At 38.8% G+C, this 24,730-nt stretch overlaps 1 protein-coding gene across 1 annotated transcript in view; it reads left to right on the top strand.

Moving 5' to 3' along the window:
• The first annotated feature begins 16,264 nt into the window (after positions 1 to 16,264).
• tenm3 (teneurin transmembrane protein 3) overlaps positions 16,265 to 24,730 on the top strand; it is a 227,439-nt gene continuing 218,973 nt past the window's right edge. Inside the window, exon 1 of the mRNA XM_084098060.1 lies at positions 16,265 to 18,232. The gene's annotated coding sequence lies outside the window, so the exon portion shown is untranslated. The remainder of the gene's footprint in view (positions 18,233 to 24,730) is intronic.

Raw genomic sequence — 24,730 nt, 5'->3', positions numbered from 1 at the left:
GCAGTAAACTATCAGATCCGAGCGAGGTCAAGCTCACAAAGCGCTCACCTCTGCCATCAGTTTCCCTCTCTACACTACTGATGACTCTATGTGGAGGCAAATGATTCCTCAGGCTCATGCTGTTAAACTTCGTTCTCCCCTCCTTCCCGTCATACATCCACCTCCAAAAGGCATAAGTAAAAAATAATAAATAAACAAAAAACAAGGTTTGACCTTCAATAAAGTCAAAGTAGTTTATTTGTGCCATTTCTATACAGAGATTGCACTTTCTGACTGTGACTTTAAGCTTAGCAGTGGTTGTCAGAATGTTTGAGGTGAGGGTTAATATTTTCGGTATGATGTGGGGGCGGATCAGAGCTGTGACACTTTAGTCTCCCCCAACCAGAAGTCAGGGATGCTGCACAGACTGCAGTACCAGTTGTCACTTGTTGTCACTTGGAAAATGACATACGGATGATCAGGACCTGACGGCATATGTGACGCTGGCCTGCCAAAAGCATGCTGGCACTTTTGGGCACTTTTTTTAACACCATTAGTCACATTTCCCTCTTGGCTTAGTTTAGACACTCTCCCCACTTGCTTTTCTGCATTTTCTCGTTCTTTCATATAGGGCTGTTAAAATCAACACGTTAAACGTTTACAGTTTTTTAAAAGTTGAATACGTTAAAAAGCATCAATTCTTTTTCTGTCATCATTTGGCTACAGATCACACTATAATTCATTCAAGTGCTATTGAACAATTTAAGCAAGATAAGATGCAAAAAAAAAACTGTAGGCCTACTGGCGCGCTGTCTGTGAAGTGGCTCTCTGTGAACAGACTTGCGCACAGAATGCCTCTTCAGAGCGCGCCAGTGCTGCACTGAGTTTTGTTGCATGCTTGAACGGACAAAAACACACAAAATTATGACAAAATTCGTGTTTTGTCGGGTATCCTGAGTTAAATGAGTTAAAGTGTGCATGTGTGTCAGATCCGTGTCATGTACGTCAGGTCTTAAAGTGACAGCAGCCAAATAAACCTGCTGCTGTCTGTGTCATAAATGTTAATTAGAGAACAAAAGACAGAGAAAATCTGAATAAGTTTTGTAGCTTTAATAAGTGATTCAACTCAATTAAATGTATAATTTATGCAGTGAAGACTTTGCAGTGTTTGATTATTAAATTTCTGTATATTTATCTGTTAGGCCTACCTGACAATCTTAAAGCACTGTTGACAGCACTATATATAGCATATCAATAAATTACAAAAATGAATAGTGAATATATTCATTCATTATTTAAAAAAAAAAAGTATTTATTTATGTAATTATTTCAAATTAATTAGAAAAATCATTGAAAAGTTCATGAAAATGTGTCTAAGTGTGGAAACACTGTATATTTTGATATAGGAGTTACAGAAGACCACGTTAATTACTAGTGCTTATACTACCTCTTTTAATTTATTCTTTTTTTAGCCATATTTTTATTCTGTGCAGCCTCTCTGAATTAGTCTTTCAGTGATCTGACTCATTTGAATTTGTCTTCCATCTCTGCTCATGTTGACCTTTGTTGAATTTATCGGTAAGCACTCAAACTAGCTTGAAACAGACTTGTATTAATGCTCTGTTTGTTTAGTATCGCAGCTTTCTCAGAATGTTCTTCAGCTTGAACAGTGGTTACATCATCATAGAACTTAATTAATGTCATAATGCACTTGCTTGGCCCGGTTGTGTTGGCCATGTGTAATATGATATAAAGACGTAATTGGTCTCTGCTGTTTTTAGTATTGCTGCGTTTCCCTTTACCCTCTTTGGATGGCGGTTGACAGATTGGTCATTACCTCTCAGAGGGCCCGAATTAGCGCCATGTTTAACGGCACTAACACAATTGAATCCTTTAATGATACCCCAGAGTGCAATGTTCTAGTGTAATGATACTGGACATGCTTTTTTTCTTATACTTTGTCCCTCTTTCTCCTCCTCTCTGTCCTAGTCTAATGCATTGTTGTCCTAGATAGTATCTCACATTTTGATGATGGGCTGCATTAGCTGCTTAAACACATCTGACTTGTCTATAACACACTGTCTGTTCCTGTTCCACTTGAAGTAATTGATCAAACACTCAAAGGGAAGTGCAAGTATCAATATTAATTAAGGCTGTCGGTCTATTAAAATATTTAATTGTGATTGATCTCATAATGTTGTTTTTGTTGTAGTTAACGCATTAACACATTCATTTACCTTACATAAAACCAAATAATATGAGTAATTATTAAGGCAATTTGTGTGGATGACACTTATAGCAGAATATATCTAGAAAAAGAGGTCCTTTGACGCAACAGTGCTCTTCTCACTCAAACAAACCAATTCTCAAACTACATGAAAATGCATGGGAAATGCAAACAATCTGCAATATTTTTTTTTGCTGCTACCGTGGTTTACATATTAGTCTTCTACTGGTGCTTGCATAAACATTTCTACGAATGGCGGTGTTTAACTTGTGGGTGATATTTCACATATTTAGTTTGGATTATAATAAAAAAATGTCATACATAGTATTCAAATGATTTTTGTTAAATGTGTCGTCTGGGTTAGAGTTGTCAATAAATGATTTCAGTTAACAGAATACAACCATTGGTAAAATTGAATAAATAATTATTAATTTTACAATTTTAAATAAATGCATTCAACATATTTAATTAACTGTATGAATTACACATAAACTATTAATATGATACACAATTAATACATTAATACAATTGTGTCGCTTATGTTCATTATATCCAGGTTAAATCTGTTTTTCTTTTCACTACAGAATAGAACGATTGTAATGTGACCCATGCAATTGGCATACAAGATCATATGAAACGCTCGCTTACTTCACTCAATAAATAAATAAATCAGTTTGTATCATAATACCCTGTTTATGGCACCAGATAAAGAATTGTGATATTTCGTGACTCAAGTATTGTGATAATATCGATCTACAAAATCCCTGCTGATTACAACCCATAAAACGAGAAATAGAGCTCATGCGCTGGATTGTTTGTATAGACTCAGAAGAAGCAGGAAAGTGTGCAAAATCTATTATGATTAGATGGGATCAACAAACTATCCACTCTATCCTTGGCATTTAATGCCTGGCTCTCCATGTCTCTCTGGACCATTCCCTCTACATTGAAGAGCTTCAGGGCACGCATTTATGTGCTTAATGTAAGCTATCCCAAAAAAAAAAACATCCACACCACCAGCAACCCTGAAATGTTCCTATTTTGTGTTTGGCCATGTCTGAGGCATAAACATCTCTTATTTATATGATTGGAGCCAGGCTTATGTTTCTCATTCTGGAGGTTTTTAGCTGGATGTGAATAAACCTGAGCTAAACCGCAACGGCTGGGCTCAGTAAGGTAACTCCTGTCCCCTGCCGGGAGTGGCCAGGGCAGCGGGGGTTCTGATGTCCGGCCTAATTGGTTAAGCATTCAGTACAAGTCGCGTCGCCGTGATCGGATTTCGACACGGACTCCGATCCTATCCTGATCAGCTGCACATGGTTTTCTTGTCTTGACAGCGCCACGGCAATCTTCCCATCTGCTTTTCATTTTCCATCCTTCCGTATCACTGCTATCTTTTTCATGGGGACATTCTTATATTTTTAGCCCCCTGAATGATTAAATGAAATGTTATATGCTGTCAATAGACTGCAGCACAGCATGATAGAAAGTGGTTTGTGCATACGTTCAAAAATTGAATCCTTTCATTTTTATGAGTTGTTTTTTCCCACCTCCGCAAGATTTTCCAGTTTCCCAGGTTACACCACCCTCCTGCGCTGTACAGGGCGCATCAGAAGGGGAGAAAAGCCTTTGTCTGAGGTTGAGCTGGCCGAGTCAACACCTAATTTCCCTTGACGGCAGGTATACGCCAGCCATGCTCTTTTACTTTTTTTTTTTTTTTTTACTTTTTTATTTGCTTCAATAGTATATATATATATATATGTAGCAGTTTGTAAAATTATGGAAAATAATGTCACGCTGATACCTCAGTGCCATGATTGAAAAACAGTTACTATCTGCATTTCCAAATGCCAGGGACATCGGTATAGCAATGGCAATATGCAAAATGACAACATCCCAACCCTGTAGTTTTATTCTAAGAGAGTAACTTTTTGAGAAGGTGTTTGATGGTCTCTGTGGTGCAGGACTTTTTCAATAATGCCTAACTGCAACAGCTAGCACTCCACAGTGAAGATAAAGCCAGTAAAGGTTATCCATCTATCATCACACACACATTGATAGGGCTGCTCAGTGGGGCTGAATAATGTTGTGCGAAGGACCACAGGGCCTGAGGAAGACCCACTGCGGTTAGCTCTTACTGTACTGTATTCTCCAGGAAAGCTTTGAGATACTGATATCCCACTATGGCTTGTGCTTAGACACACGGTCCCTGGAGTAGACACCATTATACATGACCACATGTCGCAGCATTGGGTTTTAACCAAACAATAAAGCTTGTCTTTTACCTTAAGATGTCACACACCGAGATTTCCACTCCGCTTAATGTAGCTACGGGCACTCGCCGAGAAACGCCAAATTCAATGAAATGACTTTCGTCACTGCAGCAGAATTTACTGTTTGTTTTAATTGTTGTTCACTCACTTAAGGCCCACATGCTTTTGACACATTCATGTTTTTAGACTGAGGTCATAGCAACGTTGGGTTTAATCCAAGAGTTTACCATGCACATCATTTTAAGGTCTACGGGCAATTTTTCCACACACTTGTAAACCCAGATTCCTTAAGATAATAGCTCACAACCTCTTCTTTGACTTACAGAGCTACCATTTTTAAAGCACTGATGTAATATATCTGTGAAAGGAGAGTGCTAGTTTGCAGCTTATTCACAGTTTTTTTTTTTTTTTTTTTTTTTTTTTACATCCACACATGCCAACAAAAAAGTGAGTGACTCTTCAGTATCTACCAGCATATTCCTCATTCAGACAAGTGTGCTTGATGTCTGAAATAAAAAATAAAGGGTGATTTAAACAACCATTTGTTAGCACACCTGTAGTACACACACACACACACACACACACACACACACTGGGTTACTTTATGTTTGCACATTTCCATTCATTGATGATGTTAGCAAACGCATTATTTCCAGACAGTAACGTGACTGATGTTATGTTCTTATTTTTTTTTTTTTCATGTATTTATTTATTTTATTTACAGTGAAGTTATGTTTTGTCCTTCTTAGTGGATAGCAATGCATTGCCCATCTCAGAGCCTTTCTATTTTATATGGAGATATTGTCGGCATTGAGACGACTGTCAAGTGCTATTTGTCAAAGTAGACACTTCACACTTCAGTAAAGCCCAAGTATCCTTTACACAGTCTGAAGATGGGTGTTGCTATTCACACAATTCACTTCTTACATTTGTGTGTGTGCTTGTTTCTGCATGTGTTTAGCTGTTTTAACAGCATATCAGTGTCTTGCTCTGACAAATCTTTGTAAGCTCTTGGCCCAGATGTCATGAGGCTCTGCCAAACTGTAGGAATCCTCCATAACTCTGTTTGATTAGTTGCATTGCTGCTTATCTCCATGAACAATCAACATAACATAAGAAATCACCTTACGCCAGACATACAGTATGACAACATTCAAAGTAATAGTTCACACTAAATAAAAACTGTCTTTATTTACTTATCACCATGTTGTTCCAACTTTATGTAAATGTATTTTCAATACAGCACAAATATATTAATTAGAATAAGCTATTCAGGTGTTAAATGGATGTTATATGGGACATGTTACGGTAACACTGTGACCATGTCTGTCAAGCTGCAAATATGACTAAAAAACACTATACAATTATCATAAAAGTAACCTTATGCTAGCTTTTTTGAGGAACAGAGCACATTAAGTCAATATTCACTGATATCCTTGCCCTCCAGCTTTTAACTACTCCAACCAGATTTTTGAACAATGTTTTTTTTTTTTTTTTTGTTGTTTGTTGGTTTAAAGAAAATCACATAGATCAAATAGATACAATAATTAGGTATATTTCATTATAAGTCTCTTAGTTCCCCCACCCCCTAATCTGTTTATTAAATTCTTACAATTTTGACAAGATAAAAATATTGGACAAAAATGACTATTATTGAGACTATTATTTTCATTCAGTCATACAACAAAGGATGGCTTCTCATTTTGACTCCAACTTCCCTTTTTGCTTGTCATTCACTTGATTCCACTGTTTTTTTAAAGGCATTTTGTATACTTCTAAATAGTATAAAGAGTCTATAAGTGGCTATTTATCTGTAAAATGGTAGATTTAAAAATATACCACAGTAAAAGGATTATCAGTGGTCTGTTTTGATATGTTCACACACGCTAGTTTGGATTCAAAAGACTTTAGTAAACAAGTTTTATGAGCTATTTTTATTTTATGTTATTTAATTTACTAGTATTATTTATTATTATTATTTTCATTTTTAGAGTTAAACAACCGCGATCAGATTATTTTAAATGACTCACAGTTTGTTCCACAGAACAGAAGAAAAAAGTCATTTGTGTTTTGCACAACTTCAAGGTCAGTAAATAATGACAGATATGTTTGGGTGAACAACTTCTAGCTCAGTGATCATTTGGGAAGTGCCAAGCAGTTTGATTCAAGGGCAAGAAAATTGTGCAGCGTTTCCTCTGTCTGTGAATGCTTACATTTGCTTCAGTTTACAGCCAGAAGTTTAACAATCATCAACAATGTTCTGCTGCACTTCAAACACATGCTCACAATAGACTCCCACACGATTCTGGTTTTCTGGATCCGTCTGGGAGTATCTGTGACCTAGCTGAAAGCAACCCATCCCAGCACTTTCACATGTGTCAGCGCTCTTTTTTTCTCCAAGTGCTAGAGGATTCATGTGTCTGAGATTTAAAGGTCTTAAAGATGTTAAACAGGTCATTCTAAGCTTAAATAAATACTGCTAAGAATACACGTATGCCCCTGTTAGTCTATGGTTCTACAACTTTCTGGCACTAACCTAGTGAAATCTATTTTGTGACACCCCAGAAGTGTTGTCCCATTTATCCAGTAGGTTGTATGAAAGTGTGTTCGAGAGCCTGAAGTGTTGCTCAGCATGGAGTGATTTTGGTTGTAACTTGTGGTGTTTAGTCAATGCACAATAATCTTGGTGTTTAACTGGACATGTACAGATGTATAAATCAACTGGACGTTTACAGCTCCGTTTCCAGAACCAGAAGACTACAGTGTGCGTTCCATCAGTGGCTTTAGCTGTAAGTGAGGATGGCATTATGCTTCTTGTTATCCTGTAAAAAAGAGCCCTCTAGGGCTGATTCTACATCAGATTGACTCCGATTAGGAATGATTGTAAGATTAGCATACTGGTCGGCACGGCAGACCCTGGATCAGCCATTTGTTTGTTCCGCCTCTTAAAGAAGAATCTGTTTCTTCTCAGCGCCATATTCTTCAGTAGTTTGAGTCAAGCACTTTGTTCTGATGATTCAATTTAGTCTTCCAGAGAGCAGAAATCACACAGGACCGCTAAGCGGCAGTCACAGGAAGTTCTTCAGAGAATAATTGTATCCTTCAAGCTTCAAACTTATTGATTGTTTCAAGTCCTGTGAAAATGACTCAAAGGTGGAAAAGGGGTGTTAAATTTGTCAAAGTTTCTTGTCATTACGAGCGAGACTGGCATGGATCCGAGCAGGATGTGCAGCCGTTTCAAATCAACCTAGAACGACGTGTGCTGATGAGCAATTAGAAAATGGTTTACATCATTGCAATCATCAGCCATTATCATAATCAACTTCAGAGTGAAGAGAGCCTTTTACCAACACCATCCTGACCTGCAAAATAGCACTCGCTCTCACTACGAGAGGAGACGTGCCCGTGTTTGAGCAAGAACTCCAAAAATGGCCCCAAATATAGTTGCAGTTCAGTCCGAGTCTAAGTCCACCCTTCTCGTCTACATAACACCTTCGCAAAACCCCCATGAGCTGCCCACATCACTGACAGCACAGCAATTGAAAACAGCGTTTTATGCTCTACTGTACTGCATTATTAACTGTCTCCTATGGGTCGTCCTGTTTAAAGTGTTATTGGGTTAAATTCTGTATGACACTGAGGCGTTGAGACACGCTCGACTCAACCTTCTGCTCTGGGGTCAAGTTCCCATTCTGGAGCATCAATCACGCTTACCTCATCCTGGTGGCCATATTAGAGTTACATCAGTCTCAATGGCCCCTCGTTTCAATACAATGGCTGCTCCATGGGAAATTAAAGCTTAATTAAACATGCATGGCAACGAGACACCATTGTGCTACAATATTTGACTGCCTGTGACCTGACAGATTCATTATCTGAGAGAGTTTCTCATTTTTATGACACGCTCCTCTGTGGACGTACAGGCTCTGATAAGATCTTGGTCTGTCTGCTTAATGGTCCAGACAACATGCTGCCTGCCTGCAACAACAAAATGCATTCACTGTTTATCTCATTTACAGTTTGGAAAATGGAGAGGAGGTTTAATTGAGTTTGAGCGGTTTGATGTGGACTGGGAGATTAGTATGTCTGTGTGAGAGAGAGAGAAAGAAAGAGAGAACATCTGAGAAAAGCTCCATATAGTTGCGTTTGACTTAGGTTGGCAGTTAGCCATGCACATTGTGGCAGTTTTGGCTTGGAGCAACATGAGCTGTGTATATGCAAACACACAAACACACAGTTTTGCTCTTTGATACTTGTGTACTTGCCCACATACAAAAGGTCATGCTATAATGCTAGTGTGGTTTGATATACATGCAAATATATGCAAATATATAACTGCTCTCTTGCAAGTATAGCGCTTACAAATCTTATTTTCACTAAGGCGTTGTTTGATGTTAAATGCAATAAAAACAGTAATAGTGCACTATTACTTCATATAGTTAAAAATATAATACATTACTGTGATGGCAATGCAGAGCACTGACCCCAAACTTTTGACCAGTATTATATATACTTTATTATTATTATTATTAATATTATTCATAAAATTAAAAGAAAATGTAAGACATTTTACATTTTTCCTAATACCTTCATAATCTTGTGCCTCCTTATGGCTCTCTAGGGGATTTTATTTGTCCGCCCTGGCAAAAATGTGTTTGTACTCCAGGCAAAAATCGTAAATTCAACCTCTTTCAAATTCAAAGTATTGTTCATGTCTGTAGTCCAGATTGTGCACCCCGGGGGTGAGTTACTGTAAGTGCCAAAATCTCATACTTATGGTTAGGAATTTGTTCAAAACCTTAAACCAAAGTATAACCAAGATTCTTTGCATTAGTCAGCAGCACCACTAATACTTTTAAGGTCTGTTTTAAATAGGCTAAAGGTAATCACCCTAATAAACTCATGTCCTCTGATCAGATAATAACATAAACTTAAATACATTGACAGCCTACAGCACAGATACTGTATTGAAAAGGATTTGGATGTTCGCTGGGCAAAGGTAGTTAGTGTTGGTCATTGGGATTATCTTAATACTCAATAAACTAACAACAGGAAGATTAGCGTGACTGACACACCGCATATGTTTATAATGAGGGGATTTGCACCTTGGCTATTGTTTGCTTGTCAGGAGAGCGATTAAACACCACAGGCACAGAGATGCTATGATGGCCTGTCTCTGCAGACAAAGCCAAGTGTATTTTGCTAACTCAGGTTTAGCACAGTCTGCGTACAACAGGGGGCCTCCTTCATGATGACATTTACTCTAGTCTGGGTGGAGAACAACATTTGTTAGCAAATACAAGACCCCTTTATGCACCCCGCACCATTATTATCATTATTATTACTTTGAATGTGCAAATTTGCCCTCTTAGTTGTCGGCAAATTTCGAAAAAGTACTTTGAAGGATGTAGAGTGTCATGTTTACTAATTGCAGTGTGTCAATATGCCATTAACTCTGTGTCGGTGCCAAAGAGCTGTTTGGATAAACTTAAATGGAATCATCTACTCACTAATCATGAGTGGCTGTTTGCTGTTAAATGCCGGTTTGAAAATGAGTCGCTAACTGCGAGTAGCATTTTTCACTCTGAGGGGCACTGTTCCCACTTATAGACGTGACAATTCCCACTGATTTGCACTGCACACGTCTGTCATTCTATTGTTGTGCAGCGGTCTGATAGTGAATTTCAAGTGTATCACGCGGTGAAGAGAATTTTTTCGATGTGTATCAAATGGGTGTGCCTTTCATCAACACTCAACAGGTGCTGTAGATTGTGTTTAATACATACATGTGCAAAATTGAGCAATAAAAGCAAGGTGCTCATAAAAGCTATCACGCTCGGCAAGCAGTAAGCAGCCTTGTGCTTCAGACCTCAGATTTTGTAAAGGGTCTCTCAGTCATGGATGAGTGTCATGTACCCACAGGCAAAAATGGCTGAGTGGCTGAATCAGACATTGACTTTTTTCCACAGACAGAGAATTTCATTCCTTGTGGATCAACAGCATCCCCAGGAACAAAAATATAAGAGTAAAAATGTCCCAATGGTCAAGGCCAAGTCTAAGTCAAGTCTTAGTCTTTTGTCACAAGTCCAAGTTAAGTCTCAAAACCCAACTTAATAATAATCTTCTGTAATTTTCGGTTTGGTAATGTGAATTAAAGGCCATATTTCTAGGGATTTCCTTGATTAAGTCATACTTATCTAAACTAACAAATTTATATCACTATGTAAACCTCACTGTCTGCCCTGACTAGTTTCATTGAACAGGTTCACAAGCATTTTTTCTTTTTTTCTGAAACTATGATTCAGATAAAGACTCTCTGTGTTTCCTTCATGTTCTTAATAGAAAATGAAACTATCAAAAGTTTGACGGCACTTTCCCACTGTATCCTAAGGGCAGGAATGCTCTTTTTAACACCATGGAATGCTCAAACTTCCCTTGCTCTCTCCCTGTAGAGCAGAGGCCCATAGAGTGGGATGACTTTATTAAAAAGCCACTAGAGGACTGGGTTAATCCCGTTGCCTCAGGAGATGTACCGCACCTGGTTACCCTTCAGCATTTGAGGGAATGTATGCTAACCATATCTAACATTTCCTCCCTCTATGCACACACACACTGGCCTATGTACACACAGTTCGACACAGTCAGCGGAGTCAGTTTGCAAAGAAGGATCAGATTATTTCCTGTTTCCATCCGACATGTTGTCAATTACGGCCCGGCGCCCAGCCTAACAGGACACTTTAGCGTTACCAGCAAATGACCTTACACTGTTCAAACAATTAGCCCAAAGAAAACATTGTCCTCATTGATTTATCGGCCGTCCTAAAGGAGAATTCTCCAAGAGAGAAAGGAATGCCTCTCCGATCATGCCGCCGCCATCATCTGGAAGTCTTTCCGCATAGGGTTCACAGGAGAGCCACAGTGGTGACAGGTCTATTTAGCACAGAACTCACCATCAACCGCCAACTAGCACTTACTAAGGGATATGTGTTTACAATCAACAGGGCTGTGATTCTTTTATGATAGTGATTTCTATCTTGGAATCTGAGAGAGAGAGAGAGAGAGAACAAAAGTTCACTGGCAGTGAATAAAAGCCTAAATATCATCAGAGCTAGAAGACTGTATATCTTCAAGGATAATGCTTTATATCTGTAGCAGTTAGGGTTCCTTCCCAGAGCCATGAACTTTGTTCCACCCATGTGTTTGTGCGCTGTTCCCAGCTCTCATGGCCAGAACCCTGGACCCCCACCTTCTAATGCATACCATTTTCCACACAAAGGCTGTTTTTCTGCACCAATACCTTCGTCTTTTGAACTTTTTAAAAAGCACCTTACTGATCGATCAGCATCATTTTTACTCAGAAAGAAAAGAAAAGAGAGGAGACATAGAGAGTGTGAAAGAAAAAGTGTCTTTACTCATCTTGTGACAAAGTACTCCAAGCATCTTACATGGTGTTAATCAACAGCCATAGAGCTGGCTGTCACTCACAAAAACCATGAGACGAGCCAATCAATACCAGCGCCCAGCACTGCTTTCACCGGCTGAGCTCAACTTTTGTAACTGTTACTGCAATGCTCGCATTGACCAGGGAGCCCTGCTCATTGGCCTGGCACATTCACCCTTATTATAAACTAACGGCCAATCTTACTACCATAAAGCCAGTCAGACCCCAGAGACGTGTGCTCAACAATGTAGCTCAGACAGATCTCAAACATTCCACCATTTCCACCAGCAAACAGTGAATCAGATTATCTCTGCCTGTCTACAGATAACCAAAGATGCCAAGCAGTAATAAAATACTGCGAATCAGTGGCCGCCAACTAAAGTGTTTGTTTTCCTGCATATGTGTAGTTTCATCTTCACTGGTTCTTGTCCTTGCTGCAGGCCATGCCAAATTAAAGTGACAACATCATTGGCTTTGATTATGCAGGTTTGATATGTGGTTATTTTCATGTTCCTTGGGGCGTTGTTTTGTGATATTGTTCCTGTTTTGTCTGCATTAGAGGCTCTGATGTTCTGTTGCTTCATTTCAAAGCTTTTTTAAATGTCAATGGGTGGGCTTGTGTGTGTGTGTGTGTGTGTGTTTTGGGCATCATACACTAGTGAACACCCATAAAACGGATATGAAACATCTAATCATTGATTTCTCATCTCCAGCATCTTAAAAATGCAAATGAAACATCCAAATCATTTTGCAGAGTTGCACTGGTCCTTTAACACAATACCCGCAGACACCCTCTAGTGATTAGCACTGCATTTGGCTCTCCCATCCATCCATGATGGAAACAGCCCAGTCGTGTCGGCAGCAGTCTCCAGGTTTGAAGGTGCAGCACTCTGAATGTGTGGATTTGTCAGAGTTTAATGAGAGTCCTCCCTGTGCTCTACTACAGTATCTTGTGCTGTTGACATTTGTCCACCCACCTGTGTCTGGGCTTTAATGACCCTTTGCATGTCAAGCAAGTGATTTCCACTTGTGCGGAGGCATACGCTGGACATTTTGTCAAGAATTGTGACCTCAAAGTGGATTGAGTCTTCACTTTTTATATTTAGGTGTGAAATGCAAGCCAGGTGTCTCCTCTCAGACTGTCTTTGGTATGTGTGACTCTGTGTTGGTGGATGTGGGGGTCTTTGACATTGTTCTTTCATACTAGCTGATTTTAGTTTCTAACATTTTGTTTTTCCAGTCCCTTTGCAATGTTTTTGGATATGACTAAGGCATGTCAGGCAAGAGGCATGTTTTCCATTATACTTAGTTGATGGAGTGACTGAGCTTGCCCTCCACCCCGAAATAATGGGCCAGCCATCTAGCTCTCCCTTTCACTCTGCATTCTTCTAGCTTGCACACATTGTTTCACAGTTTATTTTGTTAATACAGATAAGCCTTTAAGGAGCATGTTCTCTAGTGATCAGAATGCCAGTCTTAATTTCCTACATACACACTGCAAAATCGCCTCACAAAAAGCATAGTATTGATCACTATATACACACACTGGAAAATCACACTCGCACAGGCTCATTATTTCTTGATACTGTTGTCATTGTCTGGGAAATAAGTTTTAAGTATCTGTACACTTCAAAGAATTGCAAATAGCTTGTGATTTGTGTCTCACCTTATTTGCTCTTAGTGTTTGCATTAATGTAACACAGCTCACGTTTAAAACCAGTATTCTGAAATCTAAATGTGTGTAATATTTAGTGTACTATAAATACTATATACTTCGTATGAAGGCAGACATACTAAGACATACGTGTGTGTGTGTGTGTGTGTGTGTGTGTGTGTGTGTGTGTGTGTGTGTGTGTGTGTGTGTGTGTGTGTGTGTGTGTGTGTGTGTGTGTGTGTGTGTGTGTGTGTGTGTGAGAGCGTGTGTGTGTTTGTGTGATTTAGGGCAGCACTCTGCCTTTGAGTTATGACTCTAGATTTGTGTCATCTGTGTATATACTGTCTGTGTGTTTACTAGGGGAATGTTTCATTCTCTGAGGCTACCACACAGACCAAATTAGCTCTGTGTATCTTGTGGCATTCAACTTAATAAATATGAAGGAAAACACATTTATAGTCATCATTGTCCCAAGTTCTGGTTTACATAAAATGTCATATAAAAGAGACACAGTGTTGAGCTGGTTAACCCAAGCATCTGTTTCATGTTGTCCACTGACTGAGTATGGTTTAATATCAGTTGTCATTCAATATGGCTTTTGCACCATCATATGGCCGAATCTCACGAAACCTGCCAATAACATGTCCAGTTCATATTTCAGTCCAAATTTAAAATAACCCAAAATTATGGAAAATAGAATAAAGGAGAGGAATTTTTTTTGCTTTTCATTTTTGTTAACATTATTAAAAAAAATATATATATATATATATATATATAATAAAGCTAATAATTACAAAAAAAATAGATGCAATATTGTAATTATATTGAAAACATATAAAAGTATATCAAAGTAATTAAATTATATTAAATTATATTTATAATATATAGTATAAAATTGATGTTTTTGTGAGATTGACACATATTCAGGCCAGTGTATTGTGCTGTACTCAGTTGAGGGCTGCTTTTAATTGGCTTGTTTCAAGGAACGCATCTTCAGTCTCTCTCTCTCTCTCTCTCTCTGTCCTCTTGTTATACAGAATTAGACTCCCTCCCTATTCTATTACAATTAGGAACCCTCTTTCTCAGTAGTCTGTTTACAGTCCATTGTGCTAAATTGCTTTTATTTGTTTCTGTGCGTGAGAGCACATGACTTTGCACGTTGAAAAAAATGTTGAATTAACGGAAAGGCTTGTGATGAGTTCAAATGTTAACCGTAGATTGTGCTCTTTTGTTTGGCCGCAGCTAAATCATTTAGCAATTTCCCAGCTTGCATGTGATAAAAATCATGCACTGAGGCCAGTAATTTATCGCGCGCTCTCTCTATTTGTCTTTCGCTCTCACATATCATCCCCCTTTCTTCTGCCTATTTGTTGTCTCTCATATGCATATGCACTCCAGTGTGTACAAAAGTGCTTACCGTTGAGATATTTCAGACGTTCCCTCAGTTTGTGATGCATCACCAGAGCGGGGCGCAGCTGCAGTGCACACTGCACACTGTAGAGCCGGAGTGAGACAGGCCTATCGATCACTCTCACACCCTCTGTACATCCAGATGAGATGTACGGTGACACACGCGGTAGTTGTGAGAATGTTTCTTCCTGCCTCTAGCTCCAAATAGGCCTCGTGTAAAGTGAGACTGAGTGAATAGGTGACGGTAGCCTCTGCGCGTTCAAGTTACCCTGTGTTTGTGTGTCCAGGACTGGATGTATGGGGGGATTTAGTCAGGTCGCACACACCCGCTCCATCTTACTGTCAGCTTGACCTCCCAGCTGTGTCCTATCACATCCCTGGCTGTGGCCGTTAAAGTGTGTATGTGTGTGTGTGTGTGTTAGCAGAATCGTGCTTCTCTAGTTAGCGGTAGAAAATGAAATCTGCCTCAATTCACTAAATGCTGGTGTTAGTTCAGAACACTTCAGAGAGACACACATAAGCTCTGTTCCAAAAACCTAGTGAGCTTCATCCTTATAGGCACGCTTCCAACCCGAAGGCTGTTTCAAAAGGAAGGCATGTTCATTTTAAGGCAGCATCACGTGTTCTTCACAGAGAATGAACTGCAGCGAGCTCATCGGGTAAAAAAATCCAAGATGGCTGACAAAGAAGGAGAAATGTTGATTATAAATATAAATAAAAACTGAAAGAATGTTTAAACTATTTTTACTTCAAATGTGTGTCTGCTATGCATATTTATGCCTACTTGAACATGTCATTGTTGTCACATCGTCTGTGTTGAAATCAATTGTGAATTGAGTGACAACGCAGAGTTGTAGAGCATTTCAGATCACTCACTTGTTAGGGTTTTGTTCCACACAAGGATAGGCAGCAAGGCAGCTCACTAGGTTTTGTAACAGAGCTATTGTGGGATGTACATGACAGCATGTGGTAGACAAAGAGAGACAAAGAGAAATACAGAGTAGACGGCTTTAGGACTAGCATAATGTCCAATGGATCTGTTCTGAAGTGCTGTATGCTGATGTTAATATTCCAGCAGATCTGTAAAGCCTTTCTGTACAGGGAGGCTTTGCTGCTGCACAAAGCAAAGCATAGTGGAAAGCTAAAACATAACCACGTCAGTCCATTTGAATTCAGGTCGACTACCTGGTGACCAATAGCTAAGAAATTGTTGCAGTCATTCAAATGCTTTTATTTCATTTTATTTTTTTCTGGAGCACCACATCATGGCCAAATGACAGTCAACTTGGTACAGTATTATATTTTTTTTTTTTTCTTTTCTTTTTTTCAGTTTGGTGAAAATAGGTGTTATAATGAATAATTCACAGTATTTAAATTCTTAATTCAGTAGTCTATAAATACATTTTGCTATAAATGTATATGCATAAAAATGTAAATAGAAATTATTATGATTAAAAAAAAAAAAATCTTATACAACATTCAAATGTACACAAGATGCTAATATTAATGTATTACTTTTTTCATTATCGTACGGCAAAGTATTAAGTCTTGAGTCATATATAATTTAAATACATTATAGCATAATTTAATAATTAATATAAGTCCATTTGATTTAAATGATTATTTGATTAACAGTTTCACTTAAATATGTATTATAATTTTATATCAAATATTATGTGCATTGATTTTTTTTAAACTACATTTAACATTTTACTAATGTTAAATGTTAACAGCTGTAATATTCTTTGATATTTGATCATAATTGCAGCATTTTATATTTTACAATAAAAAAGTGAAAAATCAAGCAAGTGGTGTTTGCAGATGCGCATCAGGGACTTGGTGTGTTTTCCTGTCTTTTACTGAGTGCAGCCTATCACAATATTAGGTGTCGTTTTTCTCTCTTTTACACACACACTTTGTCTCCAGATAAATCCCAAGCCTGCCAGACTCTCTCAGTTTAACTCCAAACCAAGTGTCAACACAAAATCCTTCAGGGACGATTTCTAGCACATACACATGCACACATTTCTCCAAACATCACAATACAGAAGAAGCAGCTATTCTCTCGAAGTAAAATCCTCTCTTTCATCCATACGCACCGACCTATAGACAAGAGGCAGCGGGGAGCGAAGGAACGTGAGAGACGGAGCGGCAGAGGAGAAAAGGACTGAAAGGGAGATGGAGATAAAGGGCTCAGTTCGGCGGTTCGGCACACTGCAGGGGTGAGGCATCGTGGACCCAGGAGCTCGGCACTGTCGCTTGAGACGGCCCAGATGTGTCAGGCTCCTGCGTCTGAGAGATTTCCATCTCTTTGGCCCGTGGATCCCAGCCCAGCAGGAGGACTCCCAACCAACCCGCACAAAACAATTCGACTGCTCCCTCTACATTATTCAGCTGGCATAACCCCCAAGAAGATGGCGAGGGGAGGCGCAAATCTACATGTATGAAAGCGAAAAGAGCCCATTTTAGCTCATCGACGGATAGAAACTGCAAAAATGACGCACCACTGTGAAGCACTCCTGCAGATATTTTTATCCATTCTGAATTTTCACACTCGCAAGCCCTCTTATTCTGTCAGAATGTGCCTCTCCTTCATGAGAGACGTTTTTATTGTGTGTGTGTGTGTGTTGTGAATGTGTGTGCTTCCCTGCTATGCTGTGATCTGCCTGTATTGAAATAGCTCTGTATCATGACCTACATTCCTCAGCTGGGGGGCTGACACTCAGGGAGGGAGCGACGGATAGGGTGAAGGTAAAAAAAGAAGACACTCTGATGAGTTGAGCCTGTCTCCAAGTTCGCTTTTAATGTAGTTGGGGGACACGCAATTAAATGACTATAAACTTGACATTGTTCTCCATTATTGTTAACACTGCTGCCCCTTGCCTTGCCTTTTCTTTTTTTTTGTTCTTTTTTTTTTTTTTTTTGCAGCTGCGGCATCTTAATCCACATGTGCCACATTTGTTGTGTTGTTTATTTGTTTGTCAGGATTATGTAAGGCTCTTAGATGAGGTGAAGGGAAAGAGGGCACGACTCAAGGGAGTCGTCTTAGCCCAGGCTTGCTGCCGCCACATCACCCTCTGCTGTCTCAGGCCACAAACATCATAACGGCCAGCTTAGCACTGGCTGCTTATCTGGGAAGTTTCTCTGTCTCCCTCTCGCTCTAGATGTTGATGTATGTAGAGAGCCAGGAGCCTTTGGAGTGTTTGTTTGTAGAAGCGGGATTATTTTCCGTCAGGAATGTCAGTAAGGTGAGTGCTTGGTTTGTTGACGTTTAAGCTTTGCTCGCGGGCTCGGGGCTCCGCCGAACTCAACTCGGTGACTCTGGAGTGTGTGAGCCGCTTGTTTAGATGTTTTCAATTGTACAAATCTCTGCTACGATTGTCAGCAAACGTAAATGTAAGATCTCAAATTGGATCTTTATTCTCTGTTCTCATAGCTATGGAAGCCAGTTTCCATCTCTAAGCAAGCAAGTAAATAAATGAATTGGTAAATAAATAAAATAAAAACAGACCTTATTACACAAAATCATTATAAAAAATAAAGTAGTTCTTGTTATTGTGACTTCACATCTATGTGATCATAATTGTGATTTTCTTTTCATGATTACAACTTTAAATCTCAAAATGGTGATGACTTGATATTTCTCACTGTGTGACTTTATATCTCACAATTCTTACTTTATATCTTAATAGTGGTTTTATTTGTATTATTCTGACTTCATAATTCACAGTTATAATTTATTTTGTAAAATTTGCAACACAATTGCAAATTTATATCTCACAACTGTGAATTTATTTCTTGATATTGCAGCTTTATATCTCACAATACTTATATATCTTAGTTGTGATTTTGTTTTTATTATTGTGAATTTATTTCTTACAATTACAACTTTATATCCCATAATTGGACTATTTTATATATTAAACTTAAAATAATATTTAAAATATTAAACTCACAATTTCCTGTTTTACTTGTGTTTATTTTACTCTGAGGTGGAAAACGTGCTTCAGAAAGTAATGTGGAAAAGTATGACTTAAGCACACCGCACAGCGATGGTAGCAGCGTCATGGCGACCTGACAGGCAACAGGCTGAAAAAAATACTCGATGAGCGCGCCCTCAGAGAAGTGAAGAGTGTAGCCCGCAGTGACTGGAAACTGTTGACACCATGTGATACCAAGTAATGTGAAGAGACAGGAAGCTGCCTGTGACTCCTGTCATAGGACGAGTATCCCCCTTTGCTATGGGTGTGTGAGTTTGTGTGAATTCAAAATGGATGGATTGTTTTCTCAGGTGCGGGTAATAGTCTTGGCAGCTTTGTCGTCTATCACAAGCCAATCCAGCGAGTTCTGCAACACACTTGTGCGAGCTTTAGCATTAAAAGACACATAAGCATAGCAGACCCTTCCCTGGTGAGTGTATTCACCTGCCCATGGTAAATAAACCATGAGCTGTAAACATCACCAAACTATTTTTCCAGCTGCACATTTAAAACCGTATAACTTTTTTGCTCTTTATTAAATTTATGCAAAGAGTAAACATTCAATGCAGTCAGAGAAAAAAAAAATCTAGTCATTCTGTCTTTTTATGGTTTGAATTTACATATTTACATTCATTTGTCAAAACACAAAATCACAATACATAAAACATTTATCTTTTTTTCCCCCCCAAAGCTGCAGAGGTTTTCTTCTACAATCTGTAGTTTTGAATAGGAGACATTAATGTTTAAGTAGTTGTTTTTTAAATCATTTTTATAGCGGTCAGTTTTACTGTATTCCTTTGCTGTTAAGCGAAACCATAAAACACGATTTCCCTTTATGCATCCCACACTCTGTCTCCTTTACTGCCTCTTTCTCAGCTCGTGCTGGCCGTGCATGCTTTTAATAAAAAATTCTTAGGATAAAATGGTATTGGGTAAAAATGTAGCCAAACCACATGTGTTTGCCCTGGGTCTTTATCCAGGACCCTTTCTCATGCTTCATTCTGTTAACAAACCCCATAGAAAGCCCTGGGGGTTCATGAGCTAACTACAACACTGCTGTAGTACAGCACTAGAGAAGAAAAACACCACTCGTCTCATGCATATTCTTAATGATGTGTCCAAGCCAAATGAGGAGGTGAGCATTAGGTCAGTCGTGGGGGGAAAAGGGCTTTGATAACTCCTTGTGAGACTGTCGCAAGAATGTAAGAACCATAACTGATTTCATTTCACTCTCTGCACTCCTCACCGAGAGTTTGCTTTAAAGCAACATAATGGCTCGTCGGGGCTGATGTGGGCCGCTCTAACAGTTGGGCTGATTTCAATATTAACAAAAGAGCGGCGTATTGCACTGGGAAATCAACACTGCAGCTGCAAATTCCCAGACTCGAGCGTGCTTTTATAGGTTGGACTCCAGGCCTGGAGTAAGAGTAGGAGAGGAAGGGGGAATCAGGCAGAATCACATCACTGTGTCCTGCCGCCCGTACTGAAGTGCTCTGACAATCCATTGACCTGAGAGGGAAACTGTCTGATGTTTGATACATGACTCAGATGATGGACAGACCCAAAATCCAAACAGATATGTCATAATACAATTATTTCCTCAAGATGAATCAGCGATAGATCGCTGTTTCAAGTGTGACTTTGTTTTGTGAGAAGAGGCGGTCGGCACTCGGCTGCTACATGCTGTTGAAGTTGATAGTGAGTGCCAAAAGAGGTATTGCAACACCTGGTGCTTACATTGTGTGTGTCGGCCTGGATTTGCTGTCCTTGTGGGGACCAAATGATGGTAAAATGTGGCATACCTAATCAGTCGATACCCAGTTTTTCCATGTCGGCCATTTTGTACATCTGCCATTTTGAATTTCGATGCAAAATACTGTATTTTACATAGACATTAACGTATCGTTTCTAGACTTGGTATATGCCATTAACATTATGCATGAGGGTACACTAAAAGTTTGGGGACAGTTACAAATTACAGTGAAATTTAAAAAAAAAACTAAAAGCTTTAGATTTTTGCTTATTTTCACAAGACTTGGTTTCCATAGATTTCTGTGGTCATGCTGAAAAAATGTGATACCACATATGCCATAGTTGGCCTAATTTGCTGTCCTCCATTTTGAATTTCTTTGAAAACCTACTTTTTTAAAAGTCCTCCAAATTCGATTAGGATCATCTTCCAGGCAAATTAAAATATTTTGTGTAACGCATCAATGAATTTGGTGACACAGTGTCAAAATGGGTCTGAGGCTGTGTCTGCAATGCATTAGCATATTTAAAACAAATGTTGCGTCATTTTCACCACAGACTGAGCACATTTGGTCACAGTGCCACCTACTGGTCACAAGTGATTAATGTGCTATGGTCTTTATTTAGCTTAAAATCATATACAGATGTCTTTAATTTCTCATTTTTGCAGTTGGTGGGGTTGGCCCTGATAATTGCTGCTTGCAGATATTGATTTTTATTATTGTTTCAATCTTCTTCAACTATTTCTTGACCACAGAGGCCCAGCTGTGAGTGTTGCCACCTAGTGGACTCACTAATTAGTGTAGTTTGGTACATGCACAGATAACACAAAGTGTGTGCAAAAGTGTAAAAATCTGTCTGAATGGAGCTTGGTCTGCATGGAGCTTGTTTATATTTATACAAAATCTGTCACGCACTGTGCGCTAAATGTAGCGGTAAATGGAAAACCAAGATATGATTTAGGTATTAGGGTGTAGCATATATAATTACCTTATAATATAAACATTATATTCAATGGTCCCATGATATAAAAGTCCCCACTGTGGTATAAAAACAAGTTAGTGTGTTCTCTCAGCTTTGTATGCTTTTGACCTTACCTGTCAATGACATTATCAGCATACAGCTTAGAGACTTGTCTTTGGTAATATCACACCAGGCAAATGCGTGCTGATTAGTCTCACAACACACACGCTTACACACTCATCAGACCGTAGGGACCGAGATCGTAATCTGTTTCCTGCGCACTGGGAATGCAGGCGTCATGAAATTGTATATTTTCAAAATATCTGTGACTTGATACCACCGAAAGTATCCAGTAGACGCACCGACCCGGTCCAAGTCTCCACTAAGTCTCTTCCCGACTCTCTGAAGTTATCGTTAGCCCGCTCCGAAAAAAAAAGAAATATTAATCTATTTCCTTCCACGCTAACTTAAGTGCCCGTGAACTTTCTTCACTTTCACGCTTCTCTGAAACTTTACAATTGACTTTGTTCTGTATAATCCTCCATCAAGAAAAGATGACAGGTAAAGACTAGAGGAAGGCATCTTGGTTCAGGGGTGAGCAAGTGGTCTCTGATGCAACAGACGGTGGAGTTCAGAGACAACGGGCAACTTTATCTGATAATTGGCTCTAATCTGGATATTATTCTGGGCCGAGAGGCTTTTGTTCTGCAGTGATTATGCTGTCCGTTAGGTTCTGATCTCACCTCATGTCTGTGTAATTGAAATAACCCTGACCCTGAAAAGCCACTTGATGTGTCCATAAAGAAAGATGAGAGAGGCTGAGAGCATGTGGGGGAAAAAAACGATGCGAGAGCAAAGGAAAGCTGAGATGTTTGTCACATTATAAAAGCGTTCTCTTGATGGTCTATATCTCTGAGGCCACAGACCGGCGCACCTTCTTGTATGTCAGGAATATTGTCTTCCTCTTAGAGGAAGTATTTCTGCACCATGTCTTTTCATGCCTTGCCAGTGCTCTCGTTGCGCCGGCCAAGGTTTTGTCCCCTCTCCCCCAGAAGCCTCAGAGTCACCTCTCTCGTGTACCATTAGAAGTGCATTGTAGAACTGTATCCCCCCCCAGATTGTATATGAGAGTGGTTGAGGGTAACTGGTGTCTGATACTGTAGACAGTAGCCTGCGGCCGAGACCCAACAATCAGGCTATTGTCCAGCATCTGTATGGTTGAAAGTTGCTACCTGGTACTATCAGCGAGAGCAGAGGGTGCGGACGAGTGTGCCGTCAATGGCTGCTTTGTGAAGGGCCGTGTTTCCTCCGCCCCCTTCCCCATCAGCTCAATAGAAAGAGAGAGAGAAAGAGCAAAGGACTAAGATCCTGCCAATTAATCACCCTTTCTGATTTTCATCTATTAGGACATCCACCTTAGCAAATGCATTTGACACAGCATCACCAAATGCTGTGAAAAGAGACAATGCTGCTTAAAAGCTGTGCTAAAATATGCTGGCTCTGACAAACTAAAGCCCCTAGTATCCACAACGTAATTTTGAATTATTTAATTTGTGTAAATGAAATGCTGCGTTGCTGCAAATGTCATGTAATTTGGTGTGTCTTGTTTTCTGTCAGCTAGCTCAGCTGAAAATCAACAAGTCATAGCCATAAGTAATAACCAAATAGATCATTTGAGAGAATTCCTAGAAATAAGGGAAACAATTGGTCTGACAGAGAGGTAAAATAGTTCCTTTTATTTAGAATAAAGGAACAACAGGTTGATGGTGCTGTTATTACTGAGATCCAAAACTCTGATGTTGACAATATGAGGGGAGTGACTGAAATCACTATTTTGTCCTTTCACATTCTTGTAAGTTATAATTTATTTTAAGTGTTTATTCTGTTGACATGAACAATTTCAATACAATGTTATATTTTTGTGTTATTTCATCAGTACAACAGAAGTCTATGCTCAGAAAGCATAATTATTCCAGTCTTCAGTATCACATGAACCTTCAGAAATCATTCTAATATGCTGATTTGGTACTTAAGATTAAGTTTAGAAAGTTCAAAAGAAATAGAAATAGAATATTTTGTAACATTATACATATCTTTACTTTCACTTTTGATCAGTTTACTTCTAAATTAGTGTATATATATATATATATATATATATATATATATATACAAAAAAATAAACTAAATAAATACACTTGTTTCAGTTTTCATTCATTTCATAATTTAAATGTTTTAATTTTTTTAAACATCAATGCCATATTTACTTTATTTACTTTACTTTTTATTTATTGTTGCAATAAAAAGTATAACACAATTATTCACTTGGAAAATGCATCAAATCACTGAAATTACTGTTTCATATTGACGTTAAAGTGCAATGGTGAGGAAAGATGAAACTGCTATTTGAATTGCCTTGTTTTAAAACATGGCACAAACGGGAAGAGTAAATTCATTGTTTTCTGTAATTGCAATTCCTGTGTATGAAATGAAAAATAATGTCTATGCCATCTCATTCATGCTATATATATCCCACTTCAGATGCAGTGTATTGAATGAGGGCATTACTGCTCAAGACAAGAAATGTTCTGTGTTATTGCTAACTGCTACACTGTCACTTATATTATTGTTTAGAGGCGTTTTTCGGTACTTCTCTCAGATCTACAGTTGCCGTTTGGAAATTCTTTGAGTGTATTCTAGCTGATCTCTTCTGTGCCCTCATGTACGAGTAAGTAACTATATTTCATAACATCCGCTTGTTGAAGATTTTACCCTAACTTAGCAATGAATCTTGGAATCTAAAATTCCCTTATATGCCTTTTTGAGCATGTTGTACATTTTAATTTAAAATAATGTTAATAATAATAGTAATAATAAAATAAGCTAATTCTTCTGATCACTGTCCCAAGAGTAAAGAAAAGACTTTAAGAAAGCCAGAACCGTGCCTCATCATCCTCTACTGGCTTAGCATGGTTCTTGTTATGAGTCTAATTTAAAGGCAAATATTCATAACTCAAATCTCCTTTTCTGATCCCTGCGCTTTATACGGAATCTGTT

The sequence above is a fragment of the Abramis brama genome (genome assembly GCF_963993115.1).
Source record: "Abramis brama genome assembly, chromosome: 2".
NCBI lineage: Eukaryota > Metazoa > Chordata > Actinopteri > Cypriniformes > Leuciscidae > Abramis > Abramis brama.
Note: the sequence above shows the minus strand (reverse complement) of the source record. Positions and strands in the feature narration are given on the sequence as shown.